The following is a 12,048-nucleotide window of genomic DNA, read 5'->3' on the forward strand; positions in this document are numbered from 1 at the left end:
AAGCAATTTCACTGGTCAGGGGATCAGAGGACCCTGGTTGGTTGACCCTAGGTCATGAGCCATTCCCCTACCAGGGAGTGGGTAGAGTATAGTGGTAGACTCACCTGAAGTATACAGAAAAAGTTTTACAATAAAAATTGACTTCCACCACCAAAATAAGTGGTAAATGTTAACATAAGGGAATAAAAAAACTTCTCAGTCCTATTTTGTGTAATCTTGGTTATCTTTCTTGATTTGGGGGGATCCTTTATGTCTTATTTTGCTCTTAGTTGGTAGAGTCATATATTGGACATGATATTTCAGTCAAGGATAAGTCAAATGTAATAAAAATCAGAGAACAATCTAGTTTTGATGCATCATTCAACCTCCCTTTCATTTAGGGACTTTTAGAAAGGTCATGTCAGATTGTGTCTTTATTTAATCCTATTGGTATATCATTCCATTTTATTCATGAAAATTCAGATTTCTAATTTCAAGCTGTGCAACTACATATTTTAAAACATTTGGAAGGCAAAACTGATACTTTCTGTTTAAAACTCATAAATATTAGATTGAACCAATTGAAGTTGTTGATATTTGACTATTTTTGACCTAATAATAGGGCAATTTCATCAGGTTGACCTGATACATATTTATCATCTTGCTGGGTATATAGGTATATTTTTTATATGTTCCATGTGTGTTGTGATGTTGTCACTATTAAATGTGTGACAGTTTTTCTGTTGAAAAGAATAAGTTAATTAGATTAAAATGACTGTTGGTTTGATGAGTCACTTGTTAATTCAATGATTAGTGAAGATTAAGTGATGAGTAATAGAACAACTGTGTGAAGAAGTATTATTGTTATTTGATCATTGCAAATAATCAAAGAACTTTGCACCAAGGATTCTTTTTTTTTTCTCTCTTTCTCTCCCCTAACAGCAATGTAAGAGCAATCATTTAATAATTTAATCTACTGCTTAGCATTCATTATTGTAATAATAAAAATGAAATAACTCGTACTATATCAAACAAAGCAAGTGGTTTCCTGAAATTTTAGACACTGATATGTTTTCTGTAACATATCTATTTTATTCACAACTAAGGTAGGCTTTCTTAGGGCAACTTGGCAGAAACAAATATTCTCATTCCCCAGTGCTTTCAGGTATGGGTCTGTGCTGGATGTGAATGTTATAAATGACAATAGTGGCATATACATCTACACTGCATGATACTGGGATAGAAAAAGAGACAAAACAATATGTTTTAAATAATGCATTATTTTATTAGGTTTTCTTCAACAACCTTAGTAAATTCAAACCCTCTACCATCATTCAGTAGTGTTTGAAACTGCCTGAATGCTCTATGACTGTCTCAGAAGACAGGTTTTATGTATTTTTGACATGCTATATACATTAAAGGCTAGCAGCATTTTAATATATGAAACTATGTGTAAATCTTCAATTATAGAATGATAGATCCCTTCACAACCATAACATTTTCTGAACTGATATAGACTTCTGTTTGACACAGTGAAGAGAAATAATTGTTTTAAGGAAATTTTAGGAACATTTTAAGGAACATTTTAATGAAATGTTCCTTCATCAATAATGCTGGTGAAGGAACAGTATTAAATTTCAAAAGGAAATAGCGTTTGTATTTTGGCCAGATCTTATGTCATATAGCATTCATAATATTTTTACAGATAGAAGCTGATTCAAGCTGTACCATGGTGAATATACACACACACACACACACACACACACACACACACACCAAATTGTTCTATTATACTATTTGGTGGTTTCATTTTTATGCAAAACCTGAGGTCTTCACGTCCACCATTCTCTGTTGCCATCCTTATTTACACTGTCTTACCCAGAGCATGTAGGTCAATGGGTGTTGCCATGAGAGACAAGGAAAAGAAAAGCTTTCCCCTTTTCAGTGCTTGTCAACATATGTAAAAGAGATACAATCTGGATTATTTAGAGAAAAGGTCAACTCAAGCTTTGGTTTACGATCACGTTGTTTCTGCCAAATTAGACAATTAATTTATTTGAGTGGAATACATCAACATTGCTAAAGAAAAGCACTTCTATTAGAGGTGGTGATATTTCTTTTTATTTTTATAAGCACTTACATCATACTTGACTAGGTACTGGGCATTGTTCTAAATGCTTACACACGATAATTCACTCAATACTCACAACTACTCTGTGTAGTAGATATTGTTTTTAATCTCCATCTTATAGGTGGAAGAACTAAGGCACTGAAAGGGTAAGTAACTTGACCAAAGTGACACTATTAACAATGACATCTGCTTTGGAAGATACTCTCAAGTACTTCCTTGGCCAAACCTAATGGAACTCAGTTTTAGTTCCTACTTTCTACCTGTCTTTTGTTCCTAATGTTGAACCTCAGCAATAACAGCTAAATTTTGGCTTGTGTCCTTATGTCTAAATTTCTAGTACTTTGGTTGCTGCTGGGCTGAAGTCCTTTCACATTAGGTCCATTGCCACCACCAATAAAACTGGATTTCTACTCCTGACCTAGACCTCGGTGAAAGAGGTAACCTACCTCAACATAATAAAGGCCATATATGACAAACCCACAGCAAACATCATTCTCAATGGTGAAAAACTGAAAGCATTTCCCCTAATATCGGGAACAAGACAAGGATGTCCACACTCTCACCCCTATTATTCAACATAGTTTTGGAAGTTCTAGCCACGGCAATCAGAGAAGTAAAAGAAATTAAAGGAATCCAAATCAGAAAAGAAGAAGTAAAACTGTCACTGTTTGCAGATGACATGATACTATACATAGAGAATCCTAAAGATGCCACCAGAAAACTACTAGAGCTAATCAATGTATCTGGTAAAGTTGCAGGATATGAGATTAATGCATGGAAATCTCTTGCATTTCTATACACTAATGATGAAAAATCTGAAAGAGAAATTAAGGAAACACTCCCATTTACCATTGCAACAAAAAGAATAAAATACCTAGGAATAAACCTACTAAGGGAGACAAAAGACCTGTATGCAGAAGACTATAAGACACTGACGAAAGAAATTCAGGATGACACAAACAGATGGAGAGATACACCATGTTCTTGGATTGGAAGAATCAATATTGTGAAAATGACTATACTACCCAAAGCAATCAACAGATTCAATGCAAGCCCTATCAAATTACCAATGGCATTTTTCACAGAACTAGAACAAAAAATCTTAAAATTTGTATAGAGACACAAAAGACCCCAAATAGCCAAAGCAGTTTTGAGGGGAAAAAACGGAGCTGGAGGAATCAGACTCCCTGACTTCAGACTATACTACAAAGCTACAGTAATCAAGACAATATGGTACTGGCACAAAAACAGAAATATAGATCAATGGAACAGGATAAAAGCCCAGAGATAAACCCACACACCTATGGTCAACTAATCTATGACAAAGGAGGCAAGGATTTACAATGGAGAAAAGACAGCCTCTTCAATAAGTGGTGCTGGGAAAACTGAATAGCTACATGTAAAAGAATGAAATTAGAACAATCCCTGACACCATACACAAAAATAAACTCAAAATGGATTAGAGACCTAAATGTAAGACCTGACACTATAAAACTCTTTGAGGAAAACCTAGGAAGAACACTCTTTGACATAAATCACAGCAAGATCTTTTTTGCTTCACCTCCTAGAGTAATGGAAATAAAAACAAAAATAAACAAATGGGACCTAATGAAACTTAAAAGCTTTTGTACAGCAATGGAAACCATAAACAAGATTAAAAGACAACACTCAGAATGGGAGAAAATATTTGCAAACAAATCAACAAAGTATTAATCACCAAAATATATAAACAGCTCATGCAGCTCAACATTAAAAAAACAAACAACCCAATCCAAAAATGGGCAGAAAATCTAAATAGACATTTCTCCAAAGAAGACATACCGATGGCCAAGAAGCACATGCAAAGCTGCTCAACATCACTAATTATTAGAGAAATGCAAATCTAAACTACGGTGAGGTATCACCTCACACCAGTTAGAATGGCCTTCATCAGGAAAGCTACAAACAATAAATGCTGGAGAGGGTGTGGAGAAAAGGGAACCCTCTTGCTGTTGGTGGGAATGTAAATTGATACAGCCACTATGGAGAACAGTATGGAGGTTCCTTAAAAAACTAAAAAGAGAACTACCATAGGACCCAGCAATCCCACTATTGGGCATATACCCAGAGAAAACCATAATTCAAAAAGACACATGCACCCCAATGTTCATTGCAGGCTATTTACAATAGCCAGGTCATGGAAGCAACGTAAATGCCCATCGACAGACACATAGATAAAGAAGATGTGGTACATATATACAATGGAATATTACTTAGCCATATAAATGAACGAGATTGGGTCAGTTCTAGAGACGTGGAAGGATCTAGAGAGTGTCATACAGAGTGAAGTAAGTCAGAAAGAGCAAAAGAATTATCATATATTAACACATATGTGGAACCTAGAATGATGGTACAGATGAACCTGTTTTCAGGGCAGAAATAGAGACACAGATGTAGAGAACAAACGTATGGACACCAAGGGGGGAAAGTGGTGGGGAAGTGGGGGTGGTGGTGTGATGAATTGGGCAATTGGGATTGATATGTATACACTGATATGTATAAAATGGTTAACTAATAAGAACCTGCTGTGTAAAAAAATAAATTAAATAAAATTCAAAAATTAAAAAAAAAAAGGATGTGATGGGCTGGAATGACCAAACCAGTCATCCATCACATACTTGATATTTTATATCAATATTTTAAAGTCTATTTTATCTGATATGAGTATTGCTACTCCAGCTTTGTTTTGATTTCCATTTGCATGGAATGTCTTTTTCCATCCCCTCACTTTCAGTCTGTATGTGTCCCTAGGTCTGAAGTGGGTTTCCTGTAGACAGCATATAGGTGGGTCTTGTTTTTGTATCCATTCAGCAAGCCTGTGTGTTTTGGTTGGAGCATTTAATATGTTCACGTTGAAGGTAATTATCAATATGTATGTTCCTATTACCATCTTCTTAATTGTTATGGGTTTGTTTTTGTAGGTCCTTTTTTTCTCTTATGTTTCCCACTTACAGAAGTTCCTTTAGTATTTGTTGTAGAGCTGGTTTGGTGGTGCTGAATTCTCTTAGCTTTTGCTTGTCTGTAAAGCTTTTGATTTCTCTGTCGAATCCGAATGAGATCCTTGCCGGGTAGAGTAATCTTGGCTGTAGGTTCTTCCCTTTCATCACTTTAAATATATCATGCCACTCCCGTCTGGCTTGTAGAATTTCTGCTGAGAAATCAGCTTTTAACCTTATGGGAGTTCCCCCGTATGTTATTTGTTGTTTTTCCCTTGTTGCTTTCAATAATTTTTCTTTGTCTTTAATTTTTGTCAGTTTGAGTACTATGTGTCTCAGCGTGTTTCTCCTTGCGTTTTTCCTGCCTGGGACTCTCTGTGCTTCCTGGACTTGGGTGACTATTTCCTTTCCCATGTTAGGGAAATTTTCTACTATAATCTCTTCAAATATTTTCTTGGGTTCTTTCTCTCTCTCTTCTCCTTCTGGGACCCCCATATTGCGAATTTTGTTGCTTTTAATGTTGTCCCAGAGGACTCCTAGGCTGCCTTCATTTCTTTTCTTTCTTCTTTATTCCGTTCCATGGCAGTGAATTCCACCATTCTGTCTTCCAGGTCACTTATCTGTTCTTCTGCTTCAGTTATTCTGCTATTGATTCCTTCTAGTGTATTTTTCAGTTCTGTTATCGTAATGTTCATCTCTCTTTGTTTGTTCTTTAATTCTTCTATGTCTTTGTTAAACATTTCTTGCATCTTCTCAATCTTTGCCTCTATTCTTTTTCTGAGATCCTGGATCATCTTCACTCTCATTATTCTAATTGTCTTTCTGGAAGGTTGCCTATCTCCACTTCATTTGGTTTTTTTCTGGGGTTTTATCCTGTTCCTTCATCTGGTACATAGCCCTCTCCTTTTGCATCTTGTCTGTTTTTCTGTGAATGTGGTTTTTGCTCCATAGGTTGCAGGATTGAAGTTCTTCTTTCTTCTGCTGTCTGCCCTCTCCAGCCCATCACTTAAAAGTGCTACCTGTCCTTGAAGACTTCTCATCTGTAACTTCCTGTTAGACTTCTACCTTGATGGCTTATCGAAACTCCCATCTTTCTTTCTTTAGATTTAATTATTAAAATTGCAATTACTCAGAGTAATGTAAGCTACAATATAACAGATATTTAACATTTTGCCATATTTGATTAAGGTTATTTTAAAATAAACAAATTGTTACAGATAAAATTGGAACCCTTGGGTCTTCCCTGGTGGTGCAATGGTTAAGAATCTGCCTGCCAATGCAGGGGACATGGGTTTGAGCCCTGGTCCGGGAAGATACCACATGCCACAGAGCAACTAAGCCTGTGCACCACAACTACTGAGCCTGTGCTCTAGAGCCCACGAGCCACAACTACTGAACCAATGTGCCTAGAGCCTGTGCTCCACAATAAAAGAAGCCACTGCAATGAGAAGCCCATGCACCAAAACGAAGAGTAGTCCCCACTTGCCGCAACCAGAGAAAGCCCATGTGTGGCAACAAAGACCCAACGCAGCCAAAAATAAATAAATGTATAAATAAATTTTAAAAATATTGGAACCCTCTGCATATTTTTCTCTATCTGTATTCCCTTCCCTCCCTACTGAGAATCAACCACTAACTTGAAGTAGATGTATAATATTCCCATGCATGTATTTTTTTTCCTTAAATGTGGGTGTATCCACAAAAAAAAATCTTAGAATTATTTGAGGTATGTTTTGGCTTCAAATAAATAGCACCACACTGCATGTATCATCTGACAACTTGCTTTATTTATGGACCTTTTTTTTTCAAATTTAATTCTGTTGATGGTGCAATTCTATTTAATTCTTGTTAATTGACGTGTAGTACTGATTACCCAATTTTACTATTATTTTTTTGTCCATTATTATATTGGTAAGTATTTAAGCCATTTCCAAAGTGTCTCTATTAAAAGTCACATTCTAATTTAAAAAAAAAAACACCTCATATCTACTTGCATACGTGTAAGATTTTTCAAGTGATCTGTTGTCTGTAAGCTTTTTGACTTTGAGCCCCCCATCCTACAAGAACTTTTAATCTTTTTGAATCGCTTATACATTTAAAAAAACTAAACTCAAGACTTTCGATTTCACCTATTTTTCCAATAGTCTTCTTTTTTTGTGTATTTTTGTGAGCCAGGATCATATCCACGCTTCCACACTGCATTTAGCTGTCATGTTGCCCCAGTCTCCTCTGGTCTGTGATAGCTTCTCAGTCTTTCCTATTTTTCATGACCCTGAAACTATTGAGGAATATTAGCTAAGTATTGTGTAAAACTCCTATTTGTCTGATCTTTCTCTCATGATTAGCCAGAGTTTATGGGTTTTTGAAAAGACTAAAACAAGAGTGAGATGCACTTCTTATCAAATTACATGGTACATGATATCCACACGACATCACTGGTAATGTTAAACTTCATCACTTGGTTGAGATAGTGTTTGCTAGATCTCTCCACTGTAAAGTTATTATTTTTCCCTTTCTATACTTTATTCTTTTGAAGCAGGTTCGAAGTGTAGCCCACCCTCAATGGGGCTAAGGGAGATTTAGTTCTAATTATTAGATGGGGGAATATTTATATATACTAAACTGAACTCTTCTTAAAGTCTTAAAATCGGTATCTAAAATTGTTCATCTACAGATTTAAATACTTACAAAAGTTCCAGTTTCCACCATTTTATAATATTGACATCCTTAAATAAAACGGCTACATCACACTTTAAAAGGTATCCAATAGAATCTAATTATCATGGCCATTTGATACCCACTATAATGCATTTTTGAATATCACATTAAAAAGTTCGTTTTTAACAGTCAGAAATTTTACATTGTTTATTTTTCCCTTTGAATTCATACTCCCATTCCACTCTCCTTAGAGAAAATTTTAAGTAATCTAATTCTTGAAGTATTTTATTAACGCATTTTTAATTTTAAATGTATTTTTAATTTGAAAAGTATTATATTTCTTGGGACTGGAAGTTTCTACTTGTTAAAAAAATCTTATTGTGGATTGAGTTTTCATTGCAACTGTCTTTAGTAGACAATTGATCACAGCAACATATACTTATTATAAATTTAAAAGTGATTACTAAACAAAATGATAAAATTTTCCACAGGCTGTCATACTGCCACTCAGATGCTGTTTCTTCATCCAAAGCCTTTACTTTTTTGCTGTTGTGGTGTCATGTTCAATACAATAAGATAAAAAATTGTTTTGGTATTTCTGTAATTTGCATATCAAAAGCAGTATTGATGATGAAAAATCCAGAAAATAAGATGTTTATGAAGACCATACTATATTTGTAATGATTCTATAAATATTAAAATTTACTTTGCCTCTACAGCAAAAAGGTTATTAGAGAATTTACAAACATGTTCTAAAAATTAGTAAAAATATATGATCAAAAGTAATTTTCATAAAATTTCTACAAATACTGTTTTTTATAACTCCATGAATTATATGTCTCTCGAAACTCCTTTTATCTGAAATATAAACTCAAAGAGGTAAAAACAAATTCTTTTTTACGTTACTAATTATATTTACCAGTTGCATAAAAAGTGGTACCTTCATAAGTCATTTATGGAAGTACTTAATATTTGATAGCAAAGTATAGTAATTAAATTCAAAGTCATTACTATATTTAGCAAAACAAATACTGTGTAAAAAATGACTTTGTAATTGATGATAATATCTATGAATTAAATATTAATTATATGTTTTACAAGTAAGAAAGGTACTTTATAATGTATACACTAGATATCTTTTTTTGAAAAAGAGAATAATTTAAATAATTTGGTAGTTATAGCTGAGGAACGTTTCATGTATAATGTTAGGTACTCACTGAAAACCTACAAGGCTTAGAAGAGTATGGGGTCAGGAATATTCAAGAAAACAAAAATAATCAATGAACGAAATTATCTGAAAAAAATGCCTTAGTTTTGATCAGTAAGAAAATTATCAAATAAATAGACAAAAGCTTTTTAAGTTTATGAATGTAGCAGTGAAATAAAAACTGAATTTAACTTCATGTTTAGAATTTGAATTGCTTTCTTCATGATTTAGTTTCTATCTACTAAATTAATAGACATATCTAGTAAGTCCAACAAATTAGAGAGTTTTATCTCTCATTTTGAAAAACCTGAAAACACAAGAATAAATATTCATTCAAGCAATCATTCATTCAACACATATTTATGGTCATTTCTCATAGATCTTACTGCTTATGAGGTTGTCATTAAACAAATTAATTCCTAATTAATTATATACAATTTTAATTGTGATTATTAGAAAATTGTGCCTTGAGAGTGTGTTTAATCAATAATAAACACAGAAAACCATGTTAAGTAAGACCTTAGATTATACCGCAGTCTTAAGCAAATCTTCATTCTAGCTCTGGGCTGGAAATAATTCAGGATTGCATTAAAATTAAATGCCCAAGACATATTTTTACTTTATGTATGTCACTCCTTAAAGTATGTGTTGTTCTGTTTAATAATACAATTAATGTGCTAAAAATGAACCTAAATGTAGGATTATTTTTTCAAGCAGGGGATTTGTTTACTTATTGCTAGATCACATTGTCTTAGAAAGGATTTACAGTGAATCAACTGAGATTAACTCATCATTATATCATAATCAAGACAAAATATTAAGGAGGGTTTTGCATGTAGATGTTTTCTGACTTTATCAGTTAAACAAATACCTTGGGATTTAAAAAAATGTAGTTACATAAACTTTTGTCTTATGTGAAAATGAAACCATAAGTCTAAATTAAAGATAACAGAGATATGGTTGCATTTTAAAAGCCACATTTCTCACTAAGATTTCCTAAAAGATGACTCTGCATCTACTGACAAGGATTTCAAACAGTTGAAACATGCTGAAAACCTGTCCTAAACTTGAAAGATGGAATCAATTTCAATGATTTTACCCTCGAACAAACTTCAGTTTTTGCAGCATTCATAATTTCTTAAACAAATTCTATTCTGGAATAGAACAGCATACCCAGTTTAATGCTTCTATTCAGGCTCAAATTCAGTTATCATGCACACTGTAAGAAAATAATAATTTTATCTTTTTAACCATGATATTCTAAAAGAAGAAAACATGTTGATTTGTATTAGGTTAAAGACATTCTTTGCCCTGTTTGTGGTTATTGGACATGAGCTTATTTGAGGAAAGCTGGATTAAAAATAAATTAGGAATTAATTTCAAGAAATGTTCTGATGCTTTTAAGTTCTCTGACTGTGACTTACTTTTCTGACTCTTTTATACTGCTCTTTGGCTGGTTTAAATCAGACCAAATTTTTGCCAAGATTCTCATTAGGGAAGATCCTTACAGACCCTGAGGTTACTAACGATGGCATTGTCAGGATTAGATATTTCCTAGAACTCTTTTGAACGTCCTTTTACAGAGAGAACATGAGAAAGTCAAGTAGTTCTAGGCACTGTCATCTTGGAAATATCCTTATGAGGTTATGTGGTGGATACACAGGCATATTTGTTGTAGGATATTTGTCCCCCAGGGAGAGAAAGACATTCCCGAGAGTTTGCTGAAATTGCTCACACATTTTACTTTACAATTTTATTTTATTTATTTACTTCTGACAGCACCAGGTTTTAAGGCATTTAAAGTAATTTTAAAGTAGCATGAAAACATGTGGGGAAGCACGTTATTGGGGATAAGGTGGAATATATAAAAGATATCCAAAGTTTAGTTTATTATCTTCATGCCAAACTGTGGTTAATTACCAATTTTGTGAAGGTGATTTGAATGGATCCTCTGTTTATTGTATTCGTCCCATATATTTTAATGCACTCTTATGCTACTTAAATACAAATTCCATAATAGTGCTCTATATCCATCATGACGGGGTGTCTTGGTGGGTCCTATGACATTTGAGGAAGAAAAACAGAAGCATCCTACTTCAAATAACTCAAGTATCAACTGAGGTCACACAGTACCTTAGCTTTACATAAAATTCACTTAAAACTTTTACCCCATATGCCATTGGAAAATAAAATACTGTGACCCAGAGTTCCTGTTTCCTTTACCTGCTGAACTCTCTAGCTCAGGCTTATCGCAACTCTGATAGTGAACCCTTCAATCAGCTAGGCATTCACATGGGGATTCGTGGTAAGGGCATGCAAGTACAGTAAATCCCTTACATACGAACAAGTTCCATTCCGCGAGCACGTTCGTAAGTCCAATTTGTTCCTAAGTCCAACCAAGTTAGCCTAGGTACCCAACTAACACAATCAGCTATATAGTACTGTACTGTAATAGGTTTATAATACTCTTCACACCAATAATACATAAAAAAACAAACACAAAAAATAAAGAAAACACTATAAGTCTTACAGTACAGTACCTTGAAAAGTACGGTAGTATAGTATAACAGCTGGCATACGGGGGCGGACATCAAGTGAACAGGCAAGAAGAGTTACTGACTGGAGGAAAGAAAGGAGGTGGGAGATGGTAGAGCTGAAGGATAGTCAGCAATAGGAGACGGAGGGCAAGCTGCAATTTCACTCACGCCTGATGTTGATGGAACACACGTTCACATCTTTGAAAGTTCGCAACTCGAAGGTTCGTATGTAGGGGACTTACTGTATTCTGGTTGTTACGAAAAGTTAAAATGTCCCATTATACATCCCTATTAAATGGGTTTTGGCCTGTGCCTCTGGGAATTTCTCACTGGCCTCATTTTGTTTTTTCTAACAGGGCCCAATCACTGCCATGTTCTTTGGCCTCTTCTTTTCCCAACAGTCTTTTCTTCTCAAAACGCTTACCTTCACCCTCAAATTTCTGTTTCCCTTCTATTGTAGAGCACTTTAGTTATCTCTTTGCTATTTTGGAGTCCATAACAGTACAGCTCCACAAGTTCCACTCACATAACCTAAAAAGAAAATTTCCTTAGAAAACAAAC

This window comes from Tursiops truncatus, chromosome 17 (assembly GCF_011762595.2).
Source record: "Tursiops truncatus isolate mTurTru1 chromosome 17, mTurTru1.mat.Y, whole genome shotgun sequence".
Lineage (NCBI taxonomy): Eukaryota > Metazoa > Chordata > Mammalia > Artiodactyla > Delphinidae > Tursiops > Tursiops truncatus.